Raw genomic sequence first — 15,123 nt, forward strand, 5'->3', positions numbered from 1 at the left:
CCAAAGCTTACAATCTAAAAGGAGAAGGGTTTGAGACACAAGGTGTGGGAATGGGCAAGATCAGAAGTAAGTAATGTGACAGATTCAGCATATGGAATTGCATTAGTAGAAAAACTGAATGAGGGTAAGTTTCTCTAAATAAATGTGTAAATCTCTTGAAAGTGCAGTGGTTGGGAGAAATTCAGAATTAATCAAAAATAAATGGCTGCACTGTAAATCCATGTATTATATAGTTAATCACAATATAAATTGCTCTGAAATAGTGTCACCTAAATTTACACAAATGAAAGCAAATCCAAAAATGTGTCACTAAAAGCACTCAAAAAAACATGAAAGCTAATATGCATTTTCCAATCTAATAAAAGTAAAAAAAAATCCATAATTTAGCTCTAAGGTCTTGCATAGGTATGTTTATCCTACATCTCTACTGGAAGAGGTGGCATACAAATGGGGGCATTTTGACAGATCCAGACAAATTTCCTCATACACCGTTACCTCATACAGGCCTTACTGATTTGGTTTGGTTGAACATTAAGGGGCAGATTTATTAACATGTGAGATTAGAACTCACCACAAAAAAATCTCAATCACTTTCTATTCATTCCTATGGGTTTTTTTTAGAAGTGTATTTATCAAATGGTTAAATCTAACTTTCACCCATTGATAAATATGCTTCTAAAAATCCCCTAGGAATTAATAGAAAGAGGGGTGAGTTTTTTACAATGAGTTGTAATCTCACATTTTGGTAAATCTGCCCCTAAGAATTCAGGTCAGAGTTGAAGTCCATCAGTGGGAATAAAAATAGGAAATCTGCATTTACTATTTGGTCTAACAAAAGAGTCAAATGTTTGTAGTGATTAAAACCAAGGTTTGATTACAAATGATCTAAACAGTAATGTTAACAGGTAAAACATATAAGAAAATAATGGGGTTTTTTTAAATGCTGCTAGATACATATATTTAAACATACTACAATCGAAAGCAAGAGACATTAGAAAGGTGTCAAATTAAAATAGCAAGTATGAAGGAAACAAGAATGTGCAGTGCTAACAAATTTACTAAATTAAGATCTAAGGACCTATTTATGAAGCATTAAAGTAGTAACATTTGCTACTGTGAAAAAAAAAACACATTTCAGTAATTTCAGTAATGATTTACATACTATATTGCATATATACTTGTCACTGAAATTACTAAAATAATGATGTAAGAGTCAGAACTATATAGCATTCACCCAAGAATACACAGAGAATGCATATATAAATATATCATCATCATTTACTTATATATCGCCGACAAGATATGCAGTGCTTCATATATATATATATATATATATAGATAGATAGATAGATAGATAGATAGATAGATAGATAGATAGATAGATAGATAGATAGATAGATAGATAGATAGATAGATAGATAGCCTTCAGAATGGATCAGCACACCAGAAAGGCAGGGTGCAAATGCTATTTTGCAAAAATAGTATTTTTGCAAAATACTATGGTTTTTTGCAAACATACAGATGGTCTAGGGCTAGAGTCAGAGTTAAGATTGAGGTGTCAATGAAGTACATTTGATTTTAAATATATTTATTGAGTTTTTTTTCAATAAAACATGCAGTACTTTTTACCAAGACCAAAAATTTTAGTGATTTCTCTTTATGGTGATACCGAGTTTAAATTCAATCGATACTGGTGCATCGAAGTTTACCTTATATTGCTTATTCTCTCTATTAGTGCACAGGAGGTCTTTTTGCTATTGGATTACTTATAAAATCTAAGGGGCTGAATTATCAAAGGTCGAATGTTAGAGTTTCTGTTTACCTCGAATGATCTCGAAACTCAAATGGTATCTTATTTAAGAAAAAAATGTAACTTTTAAAATTCGAACGAATGTTACCGACCCGAAAACTCAAATCGAATTCGACCACAATTTGAACGCAATTCAAATCAAGTTTTTCTCCGAAAAAATCTCAAATGTCAGGAAGGCTATTAACTTCTTCAAATAGGTCAGCAGACCTCTGCCATTAACATCTACATGAACTTGGCAGGCTTTAGGTGGTGACCTATCGAATTTGAGTTACTTCCAGAGTAGGTGAATGATAAATGTCGTATTCGAATTCAGATTGGAGTTGGTGGTTTTAAACTCGAAATTGTGAGTTTAGACCAAAAAAAACCTCGAAAATTCAAATTTACCATTTGAATCTTAGTAAATCTGCTCCATAATGTAATAAGTTAAAAAGTCTAAGAGGCCCATTTACTAATAATCGAATTTCAATTTTTTCCATGAATCTCTAAAAAAATTTAGGTTTTTCTATATTTCTGTAAAACTCTAAAAATGTGCGATTTATGAAATGTAAAAACCACAAACAACTCAAAAAATACAAAAACAAATCATCAGGTAAAAGTTGTCGACATAGGCGGATTTTCATTAAGGCATCATGTCATCATTTTGCACTGAAAATCCTGTGAGATTTCAGATGGGAAATCTTATGATCTGATCTGTGTGTGCCAATCACAGTAAGGGTATAGGTGAGCCCATGACTAAGTGCCCTAAGTGGGTGCGAAACGCGTAGGGCAGATGGAGATGATACACATTTTTATCTTTGTATAAATAAAAATATTTTTTAACTAATCCTTTCTGGTCCAGTGGATCCGTTTGAGTGCCGGTCAGCCCTGTTCCTACTTATCCGAGACTGAGCTTTACCCAGGATGGTTGTTTGTTCTGGGGATCAGGGCCAAGAGACATAGCAGCTGCTAATCCTCCACCTACCTGTCTAGTATGTGCAACTTACATTGCATCTGAACTCATCCTGGCTAAGTGGTTTTTCAAAGGAGTTATTGAAAGGGGTTATTGCCACAAAGCATAATGATCAATGGTCGTTCCATTGAACTATTCAGGTAGGTGTTAGCTGATACTGGGAAGGGTGATGCAGTTGTTATGGTGCCTCTGTGACCAGATGACACTTTCACAGTGTGTTTCAGACAACACCTAGGAGCACATTTACTATTGGTCGAATATCGGGGGTTAATTAACCCTAGATATTCAACCGTCGAAGTAAAATCCTTCGACTTCAAATAACGATTAAATCCTTTGAATCGAACGATTTTCCTTCAATAAAAAAATACTTAGCAAGCTTATGGGGACCTTCCCCATACCTTAACATTGGTGCTCGTGAAGTTTTAAGGGGGCGAAGTAGGTAGTCAAAGTTTTTTTTAAAGAGACAGTACTTCGACTATCGAATGGTCGAATAGTCGAACGATTCTTAGTTCGAATCATTCGATTCAAAGTCGTAGTCGAAGGTCGAAGTAGCCAAAAAAAACTTCGAAATTCAACGTTTTTTTTCCTTCTAATCCTTCACTTGAGCTAAGTAAATGTGCCCCTTACTGTACATGAATAGTTCAATGGAACCATTGTGATTGGATATTGGTTACTGTCTCCTTAAGTGGTTAAAGGTCTTGTATTCTTAGCTGCCTACCAGATAAATATGCCATTATTTCTTACGGGAGTGCTGCCTTCATTTGTATCATAGCTTACACTGCAACATATATGCCTTTAATGTATTTTCCCCTTCCTTTGGATCAGTTAGCAATATCAGTCAGGCTACTTTCCCTTAGTTTTTTTTCAATCACATCTACTGTTATATAGCATTACTTTGAAACTGCATTAAAACTGCAGCCACTGTTTTTTGCAAGGGGACCATAATATATCTGCATTACTCTCTGCATGTAAGATGTCTTATAAATGACAGAGTTAGCATATACCTGGTGTTTTATGTGAAAGTATATCAATAAACACAGTTTCATGTTAAACAACCCAATCATTAGCCCTGGTGGTTTCCTGTAATGTGGATGAACTGAACTTTTTCTATAGTTTTGAAAAGAAAGTGCTATGAATATTCTTTTCAAAATAGTCTGTACTTCATCCATGGCAAGTGGAAAATGACTTAGTATTTAACCATGCAGTCTGTGGGTCCAGAAGTTAGTAGCTCTTAAAGGGGTGGTTCACCTTTAAATTAACTTTCCATATGTTCTAGAGTGGCTAATTCTAAGCACCCTTTCAATTGACCTTCATTATTTATATCTTTTAAATTATTTGCATTTTGCTTCTGACCCTTTCCAGCTTCCAAAGGGGGTCACTGACCCATCTAAAAACTCCGTAAGGCTACAAATGTATTGACATTGCTACTTTTTATTACTCATCTTTCTATTCAGGTCTCTTCTACTCATATCCCAGTCTTTTCAAATTAATGCAAGGTTGCTAGGGAAATTTGGACCCTAACAACCAGATTGCTGAAATTGCAAACTGCAGAGCCACTGAATAAAAAGCTAAATAACTCAAAAACCACAAAAAATAAAACATTAAAACTAATTGCAAACAATCTCAGAATATGATTCTCTACATCATACTAAAAGTTAACTCAAAGGTGAACAACCCCTTTAAGTCAGACCATGTATGGGACAGAATTCAGACTGTAGTGCATTCCAATCCTTCCAGTGTGCTAAGTAGGGATGCACTTAATTCCCTATTTTGGATTCGGCCGAACCCCCGAATCCTTTGCGAAAGATTCGGCCGAATACCGAACCGAATGCAAAATCCATAATTAATTTGCATATGCAAATTAGGGGTTGGAAGGGGGAAAAATATTTTACTTCCTTGTTTTGACAAAAAGACACGCAATTTCCCTACCCGTCCCTAATTTGCACATGCAAATTAGGATTCGGATTCGGTTCGGCAGGGCAGAAGGATTCGGCCAAATCCAAATCCTGCTGAAAAAGGCCGAATCCTGGCCGAATCCTGAACCGAATCCTGGATTCGGTGCATCCCTAGTGCTAAGACAGGTGAATTACAACTTTTGCCAATGCTTATAATATGGGACTGAATCAGCTGTTATATATCAGCTGTTTCTCCGCCAGTGAAAAATCGCTGGTGAAGAAACTGCTGAAGTAACAGTAGACTTAGGGTTGATCCGACGCGACATGACTGTCGGATGCAGACGCAGTATGCAGCGTCTGCATCCAACAGTCGTGTCGCGTCTGATCAACGATGCGACTTTATCCGACATTTCTATCTCTTACCTTATTTCTGTCACATGCGACTTGACGCAGGCGTTTTGTCGCTGCGTGTTGGATCGCGCCGAAAACGTCCATGTAGTCCTACCCTTAGCCTACCCCCAAAAAAATATCCCCAAATACCCCCCAAAAACCCTCCGCCTATGGTTGTCGAGGTCCTTTAATATTCAATGGGAGCTGCGTTGATCCTGTTAGACCATTTTTAATCAATTTAGACGTTTTCTCTTTTTTTTAGCCAGGAATTGTCTGAAAATTATAATTTTTTAGAGGTTTTAGAGGCATTTGTATATTTTTTTTCAGGTTGTTCGACGCTTTTTTTTAATTCGTGCTTTTTAAATTCGGATATTATAATATATTTTCTGACATTCATGGTTTTTGAGAAAGGGAGTTGAGTCATGGTTTCAAAAACCTCTAAAGCTAATAAAATAAGACTGTTGTTAAATAGACATGTTGTCAGTTATTTTTCTTTTGTACCTTTTTTGTTTCCTCTAAGCGACATTCCGATTTTCTGTACTTTGCTGTTGTAATGCTTTACTAAACTTTTCACCTTGTCCAGAACTTACAAGTGATATGGATATTAAAAGAATTTTAAAATGATTCACCTTATCTTCCTAATAAGCAATTTCCTTCAAAGCAATGCAACCTTGAGCAGCAAGCGTGGCTTTCCCTAGGTGATGACAATTTATTTTAAAGTATTACTTGCAGTAAATGACTATATGTAGATAACAAACAGCATTATTTTCAAGTTGAATTAAAAGATATTTTTCTCCCCAACTTTAGAAGACAAAGAACATATGGCAAACTATGAGGAAAGCATGACTGCACATTACCAAGTGAGGAGCTCATGGCAATTTCTGATTTGTAAAAATCTTACTCTTGGACAGTCTGTACAAGTCAGCCAGCTAATCCAGATTGTCATTTTTAGTTTCAACTGAAAAAATATTGGAATCACTAATAGTAAGTGCAAGCATGCATTGAATTATAACATAATAGAACCAAGCATTTTATTGACTTCTAACAGCTTAACATGAAAATGTTCTAAGTTCACCTCAATACTGGAAATGATCTACAGAGAGAGATCTGCAGTTATCAGAAGGAATTTTTAATAAAAGAAACGCTGACTAGATTGGAAAGATGTGATGTCTTCTCAGAATGAAGTAGTGACACCAATAACCTGCCTTGTTTTTGACTTTAAGAACTTGTAATAGGCATGGCTGCAAGTCCTTACAGATGTCACTGCTGAGTAATTAAAAGTTACATCCATCCAGATTCTCAGATAACAGTTTTGACCCCAGTGGAGCTCAGGTTAATGTTGCTGATTCTATAGTAGAATGTAATTAGTTTCCAATGCATGGAGCTCTAATGTGAAATATTAATGCCATTCTTAAATTGCTGTAGTAATCAAGAAAATCACTGAATAGGGATGTTGCGGACTGTTCGCCGGCGAACTTGTTCGCGCGAACATCGGCTGTTCGCGTCCGCCGCAAGTTCGCGAACGTCGGGCGACGTTCGCCAATAGGCGTTCGCGTCAAAATCGTTCGACCATTCGACCATTCGATCGCTAAAATCGAAGGATTTTCGTTCGAATCGAACGATCGAAGCCATTGGATTGAATGAAATCATTCGATCGAATGGCTTCGATCATTCGATTCGAACGAAAATCCTTCGATCGAACGATTAAAATCCTTCGATCGTTCGAATCGAACGATTTTCGGATGTTCGAAGTTCGCGAACTGTTCGCGAACTGTCCGCATTTTTTGCCGGTGTTCGCGAACGGCGTTCGCGAACACATTATCGACGGTTCGCTACATCCCTATCACTGAATATATATATAACATTAGAAATGAGATTTAGAGAATGAAGGTAATGCTGTATGTGGCCTTTTTTTGACACACTCCCATAGAACAAGATCAGACTCCTAACAATAACTGCTTCCTGTGGAAATTCAGTAGACCTGGACCTCTTTGCTTATAGAAAGTCTACACATGCACCGAGTGGAATGTAAAGCGCCTGTGCGTTCCAGCGCATGTAGAACATGAAGCGTGCACGTGCATACTAACACATTGCGTCATGATACTGACATCCGACGCTTAAAGTGATACTGAGACTAAAAAAAACTACTTTTTAAAATATGAATGTACATTATGGGGCAGATTCATTAAGGGTCGAATTTCGAAGTTAAAAATACTTCGAAATTCGACCCTCGAATTGAAATCCTTCGACTTCGAATATCGAAGTCGAAGGATTTAGCGCTAATCCTGCGATCGATCGATCGAACGATTTTAATCCAACGATCGAAGGAAAATCCTTCGATCAAAAAAAGGTTAGCAAACCTATGGGGACCTTCCCCATAGGCTAACATTGACTTCGGTAGGTTTTATCTGCCGAAGTAGGGGGTCGAAGTTTTTTTTAAAGGGAAAGTACTTCGACTATCGAATGGTCGAATAGTCGAACGATTTTTACTTCGATTCGTTCGATTTAGTTCGAATTCGAACGAATTTAACCAATTCGATGGTCGAAGTACCCAAAAAATACTTCGAAATTCGAATTTTTTTCATTCGAATCCTTCACTCGAAGTTAGTGAATCTGCCCCTAAAAGTTACCTATAGTTCATGTTGATCGTTGAGGTTTGTTATTGTTATTTGAAATTTATAAACCTGACTGTTTTGCCAACCTGACTGTCCCATCTCAGCCTGTCAGTTAAAGGAAAACTATACCCCCAAAATGAATACTTAAGCAACAGATAGTTTACATCATATTAAGTGGCATATTAAAGAATCTTACCAAACTGGAATATATATTTAAGTAAATATTGTCCTTTTATATCTCTTGTCTTGAGCCACCATTTCATGATAGTCTGTGTGCTGCCTCAGAGATCACCTGACCAGAAATACTACAACTCTAAGGGGCAGATTTATTAAGGGTCGAATTTCGAAGTGTAAAATACTTCGAAATTCGACCATCGAATTGAAATACTTTGAATTCGAATATCGAAGTCGAAGTATTTTTCACCGATTAAATCGTTCGAACGATTTTACTCCGATGTGTAAAGACTTAGAAAATGTTTTTTTTAAAGGTCCCCATAGGCTAACAAAGCACTTCGGCAGGTTTAATTTGGCGAAGTATTGAAGTCGAAGTTTTTTTAAAGAGACAGTACTTCTATTATTGAATGGTCGAATATTCAAACTATTTTTACTTCGAATCGAATTCGAAGTAAATTTGAAGTCGTAGTATCCTATTCGATGGTCGAAGTATCCAAAAAATTACTTAGAATTTCAAATTTTTTTACTTGGAAAATTCCCTTGAATTCACTTCGACCCTTGATAAATCTGCTCCTAACTGTAACCGGAAAAAGTGTGGAAGCAAAAGACAGAACTCTGTCTGTTAATTGGCTCATGTGACCTAACAATGTAACTATGTTTTGTTTGGTATGTTTGTGTGCACAGTGAATCGTACGCTGCCAGGGGACAGCCCTTATTTTATAGTATGATAGATGTAAAAAAAAAAGAGTTTAATTTCTGGTGTCAGTATCTCTTTAAAGGGGCCAAGCACTATTTTCAAAACGTTGGTTATTGAGTTTTAACTTGTAACCTGGTGTTCCTGTTTTCTTCTGACCTGCTTGTTGTTGACTACTCTTCTGCATTTTCCTCTGTACCGCAATATTTTGCTCTTCGGCCTCTCTTAACTGCTGTGCTTCCTGTCCTAACCCTTGGGTAAGCCTCCAGCTAGTGTGAGGAGCTTGTGGGTCTTAACTCATCTAAGAACTGGCCTGAGAAGTTCACTAATCCACATCAGTGTTGTCCAACTTCTGTGGTACTGAGGGCCTGAATTTTTCTGGCCTACATGGTGGAATAATACTCACATTAATGGTGGTAGCACACCAAAAAAATAAAATGGTTGGTGCTCACACCAGGGATATCACCCATCACTCATATGTGATAAACGTTTGTCATATTAGGATATACCCTTAAATCCACATGCCTCCTCCAACCCCCAGAACATAATTAAACACCTTGGGACCCCCTAACAAGTATTTCCAATATTTAACACTGCAAAGATTGTGATGATAACAGTGACATATTATTTGTTTGAAAGTGCTGTTGAGTGGAGAGTTTTGAAAGTCAGAACATGGATTTCAAAGGTGATAGTTTGGGTAATGCAGAACCAAATAAAAAGATTTTGGCAGATAGGCCAGTAGTAACTACATATGTGGTATATTTAGCAGCCCCACAAATCTCTCTAAAAATTGTTCAGTTGATCAGTTTATTTGGTTGAAATGCTGAAATTATCTCAGCATGACACAAAAGGGCTCATTTATCACATCAACCACAGTTGTGGTCACATGACAGTAGAAACATTGGTTTGTGTACCAATGCTATTCATTAAAAAGACTTATGTGTGAAAATACTGATGGCACATTCATATAGTTGGTTTGATGTTGGTGCGTCCATCCCACCTCCTGTTCTATCCTATTGATGTAGGGAAGCCCTGGAATTATGGCCTCAAACAATCTGGCAATAGTTTCATTATTCAGACTGTGCCAATAGAGCAGCGTTGTGCCTACAGAATCATGTTCAGATGTCATTTTAATGCCAATCACCAGAATGACACCATGACAGTTTTCGCAGCCACAATTATGCTTGAAGGCATAATTGTGATCTCTGAGGCAGCACACAACTATCATGAAATGGTGGTTCATGGCAAGAGATGTAAAAGGGCAATGTTTACTTAAATATATAGACCAGTTTGGTAAGATTCTTTAATATGCCACTTAATATGATATAAACTATCTGTCGTTTAAGTATTCATTTAGAAGTAAAGTTTTCCTTTAAATTCACTCCTTAATGGCACATTGCACACAAAAAATGTTAACGTTTTTATTCTTGCAAAAAAAAATATGTTTGAGAAATATAGGGAATATTTTTGCAAGACACATGACACGAATAAAAGTTCAAATAAATTGTAGTGTGAGAGAAATTTGAAGATAAAAATGTCATGTTAATTGATTTAGAGCAGATTACAGGTATAAAAACAAACAACACAAAAATGGTTGACACCATGAGGGATGACATTTTAATTATCCAAACTACTTTGTTTACAAAAATAACCTTGTGTCTGCTCTGCTCTCCATTCAAGAGGTGATACATTTGTGAATTAAACAGAAATGTAGTTCCAGACAGTAGGTCTACATTTTAATTAGGAAACTAAGCTGGAGGACAAACAACAGTGTTTAATTGCATGAACACCTTTTGCCTTATATGTGTGTCTATTAGGCTGTCAGAAAGCTCCTTACTAATTTTGACAGTTCCAATATCTATTTTCATATTTGCTGTTAAAGAGAACAGGGGCTTGATGTAGATATAAATTACACTTCCTCTTCAGAGAAAAAACTGTACCTTGAAGCAATTTCTATTATGTCTATGGTAGGACAAGTTGTCTGTCCCTATAAACTTCAAAATTCAATCAATGCACACATTTATTGTGCATTTATTGATAATGTGCGTCGGATCTGTTTGTAGATGTGGTCCCGAGATCCGACCACATATATTGGCAGCACTAGGGCCCACGATCGGATCAGCCCAATATCACCCACCTCAATGTGGGCATATTGGGGAGAGATCCACTTGTATGGCGACAGTGACCCCCATTTGAAAGCTGGAAAAAGTCAGAGGAAGATGGCAAATAATTCAAAAGCTAAAAAAAAAAAAAATGACAACCAATTGAAAAGTTGCTTAGAATTGGCCATTCTCTAACATACTTAAAAGGTAACCCCTTTAAAGGGGTGGATCACCTTTAAGTTAACTTTTAGTATATTCTAGAATGGCTAATTCTAAGCAAATTTTCAATTGGTCTTCATTTTTTCTTTTTTTTTTATAGTTTATAGCTATAGTTTTATAGTAATTTGCCAATTTCTTCTGACTCTTTCCAGCTTTCAAGTGGAGGTCACTGACCCCAAATAAAAACAAATGCTCTGTAAGGATACAACTGTATTGTTATTGCTACTTTTTATTACTCATCTTTTCTATTACTCATATTTTCTATTAAACTTTGTAATTCTAAAATAGTGAGTAATAAAATATTATTGATTGTAAAATTCAGTACAGTGGTATTTACTGTAAGTAAACTTAAATGACTGGAATTAGAGTCCTGCGCGGAACCAATTTGTTAAACCCGAACCGACCTGCAACCCGCACCAGGACCTGCAATTCGCATACTTACCCACTTGAACCCGACCCGCAAGTACTTTATCCGCAACCCAATCCACGACCCGATGACCATCAAGAAACAGGAAGTGACATTATTAGAAGTAGGCGTGATAAAAAAAAAGGAGTAAAACAGGAAGTGACATCATTAGAAGTAGGCGTGATCAGAAAAAAGGAGTAAAATTCGTTATTGAGAAGTACACATATATACCATAAAATGTTATAGATATCCAAACAAATAAAAATTCCAATCCTTTGCAGTACATATTTTGAATATCTAGGGCAACAATATATATGAGCATTATCCCATCAACAAACAGCTGCTTGGATTTTTGAGTTCTTATATAGGCACAGGACGACAGGTGATTACCGGATAAATCCAATCGATTAAACATTCTGTGAGTTGTACTTGTGAAAGGATAATATAAGATCAAATAAGTAAATGTAACTTAACCTAGCTCTATGTTTTTAATGGCTCCAGCAGAGATTACCTAGGGGGTTATTTATCAAAGGTCGAATTTTAGATTTTTTTATACCTTGAATGAACTCACAACTCTAATGGTTTATTATTTAGGAAAAAACTGGAGTGGAATAAAACTCGATTCATTTCATGTTGCGAAACCCAAAAACTCGAACATCACAGAGGCTATTAACATTTTTAATGGTTCAAGGGATCTCTGCCATTGACTCCTACATGACCTTGACAGATTTTAGATGGTGTATTTTCACATTCAATCTATTTCCAGGGTCTGGGTATAATCGATCTCGAAAAATTCACATTTTTTTTTACCCGAAAATGGGAGTTTTGACCAAAAAAATCAATCTGAAAACTCGACTTTCGTGGAAAACACAACTTGAACCTTAAAGGAATTGTTCAGTGTAAAAATAAAAACTGGGTAAATAGATAGGCTGTGCAACATAATAAATGTTTCTAATATAGTTAGTTATCCAAAAATGTAATATATAAAGGCTGGAGTGATTCGATGTATAACATGTCAGTCAGAAACTACTTCCTGCTTTTCAGCTCTCTTGGTTTACACTGACTGGTTACCCTGGTTACCAGGCAGTAACCAATCAGAGACTTGAGGGGGGGGGCACATGGGTCATATCTGTTGCTTTTGAATCTGAGCTGAATGCTGAGGAACAATTACAAACTCACTGAACAGAAATGTACCATGTGGCTCCCCCTTCAAGTCGCTGACTAGCTCAGAGTTATAGAGCTGAAAAGCAGGAAGTAGTGTTCTGACTGACATGTTATACATCAAATCACTCCAGCCTTTATACATTACATTTTTGGCTAACTAACTATATTAGAAACATTTTTTATTTTGCACAGCCTATCTATTTACACAGTTTTTATTTTCACACTGAACTGTTCCTTTAATAAATCACACCCTAATATAGTGATGGACTAAAAACCAGTTAGCTCTGCATGGCAAGCTATAGAGAATTAGTTCCTTGAAGGGTTTACATGTTTTACCATGCAGTATGGCATAGAGTATGTCACGTTATTTTTAAGGTAAAGCATCTCAATAAGCAGTGTGTGCATGTGTTCATTTATTGCATGTTTGATTGTTGTTACAGCCTTGAAGGCCTACAACCTAAATATCTGTCTCAAATGACTATGAAGGTTTTCATTCACCCAGGTCATGGCATATCTAGTATAAGTAATTCTAGAGCAACTGGACTTGCTGAGTAATAACTGAAGACATTTCACTACTCATCTGAGCAGCTTCTTCAGTTCAGCTGAAGGATAAACTGAAGAAACTGCTCTGATGACTAGTGAAACGTCTTCAATTATTACTTAGCAAGTCCAGTTGCTCTAGAATTACTTATACTAGATATCTGCCTCAAATGTTATGTCTAATTGGCCAAAGAGACTGATAAAATACAGGTTGTTGTTTTAGGGGCATGACATTCCTTTTCTTAATGTATGTATGTTCCGGCAGAAATATAAAAGAATAAACATATACTACAGTTTAATAGTAGGCATAGTGAGGACATTAGTCCAGACAATTCAACGCACATATATTTTACACACATTGTCATGGTAACCACGGAGTGCGAATCAAAAATACAATAAGAAATTAAAATGCCTAAAGAAATTACTGCTCAATATATTGAAATATACATACTAGGTTTAAGTTGTACACTGACGAGACTAGTGGGCCACATGTTACAATGCATGGCATGTTTTTTAATTAATGCTGTTTTGATGAATTTTGCTATTTTTATATAACCGTAAATTTAGTACATTTACAGTATTTAAAAGTCATGGATGGCTTATACATGGATATATATCAAAACAACAACTAAAATTGCTTTCTCTGTAGTTAATGTGTTTCTGCTTTATGCTAATATGGATAGGTTTGCTATCCAGTAGTAGATTTTTTCATTGTCTTTTGGTCTATTAATTATAATAGTTACATATACAGTTTAACTAAACAAATTGTTTAGTGACATTTCTCAAATAATAATTGTTTCACCTCTTTTCTATGCAGGGTGAACATTTTGGCACAATGGAAGCCACTGTAGCATTTTTTGCCATGACTGGGATTTCAGTAAAGGGTTGGTTTGATTTTGTATTATATGTAGTACGATCTAGCATTTCCTTTAAGCTGAAGGCTTACGGTTAATTTTATATATATATATATATATATATATATATATATATATATATATATATATATATATATATAGTGAATAAAGTACCCCCTCTTGTAAAATATAAGGATATTATAAGTTACCGAGGAGTTTCATGAACATATAAAAACACGAGGCCGGAGACCGAGTGTTTTTATACAGGTCATGGAACTCCGAGGTAACTTCTAATATCCTCATATTTTGCAACTGGGGATACTTTATTATAATACACAAGTTTTAGGGAGTCATGTGACATAAATGACATCAGAACTCACCGTTTATAACTGATGACATCAGAACTCACCGTTTATAAGGATATTATTTACAACATATTCATGGCTTTTGTGTATTCAGAGCCGGGCCAAGGTAGTTTGGCACCCTAGACAAGGACTTCAATCAGCGCCCCCCCCCCCCATTCTGTAGGACCATTTCCCACCTAATCACTTACAATTTTTTTTAAGAAAGAAACACATTAATTAATTAAACTTTTATTTTATATAAATATGTAATGTTAACAAACAAAAATAAAGTACACTGTACTTTACTGGACCAGTGCCAGCCAGCAGCACCCAAAATATTGCCCCCAATCTGTACCTGTGCCAGCAGCATCCATCCAATATATTGCCCCCAATCTGTACCTGTTGTGTTGTGCCAAACAGCTGCAATACCAGTCACCAGCCAGCCAGTCAGTCAGTCAGGACTCAGAAGAGCAAAGAATGCCGCCCAGACCGGTTATGCCACACCCGCACACTGCCTGGGCTGTCTCCGACTCACCAGGCCAGGTCACCACACAGACGTCACCACGCCTGCCGGCGCGCCGCTTACTACAGGCGCATGAATGTGCAATTGCGCATTTGTTTACGTGCGCTCTGAAGAAGCCAGATCCAGCCAGCCAGGGCAAGTAAGAGGGTCGGGGAGATGGGAAGCAGAAAGGAACTCTGCTGGGGGCCTGGGGCAGCCACATTGGAGAACGAAGGAACAGTGCAAGCAGTTCAATTTCAAAATTAAAGAAATAAAACAAATTAAAAAAAATAAAAAAATTAAATTCTTTCTTTTCAAAATTGCGCCCCCCTATGACTGCACCCTAGGCGGGCGCCTACTCTGCCTACCCCTAGTTCCGGCCCTGTGTGTATTATATATATATATATATATATACTGCGCCCAGGCAAGTTGAACCTAGTGATGAGAGTGCCGACTCCCCCAAAG

Source organism: Xenopus laevis, chromosome 3L (assembly GCF_017654675.1).
Source record: "Xenopus laevis strain J_2021 chromosome 3L, Xenopus_laevis_v10.1, whole genome shotgun sequence".
In the NCBI taxonomy this organism is placed as follows: domain Eukaryota; kingdom Metazoa; phylum Chordata; class Amphibia; order Anura; family Pipidae; genus Xenopus; species Xenopus laevis.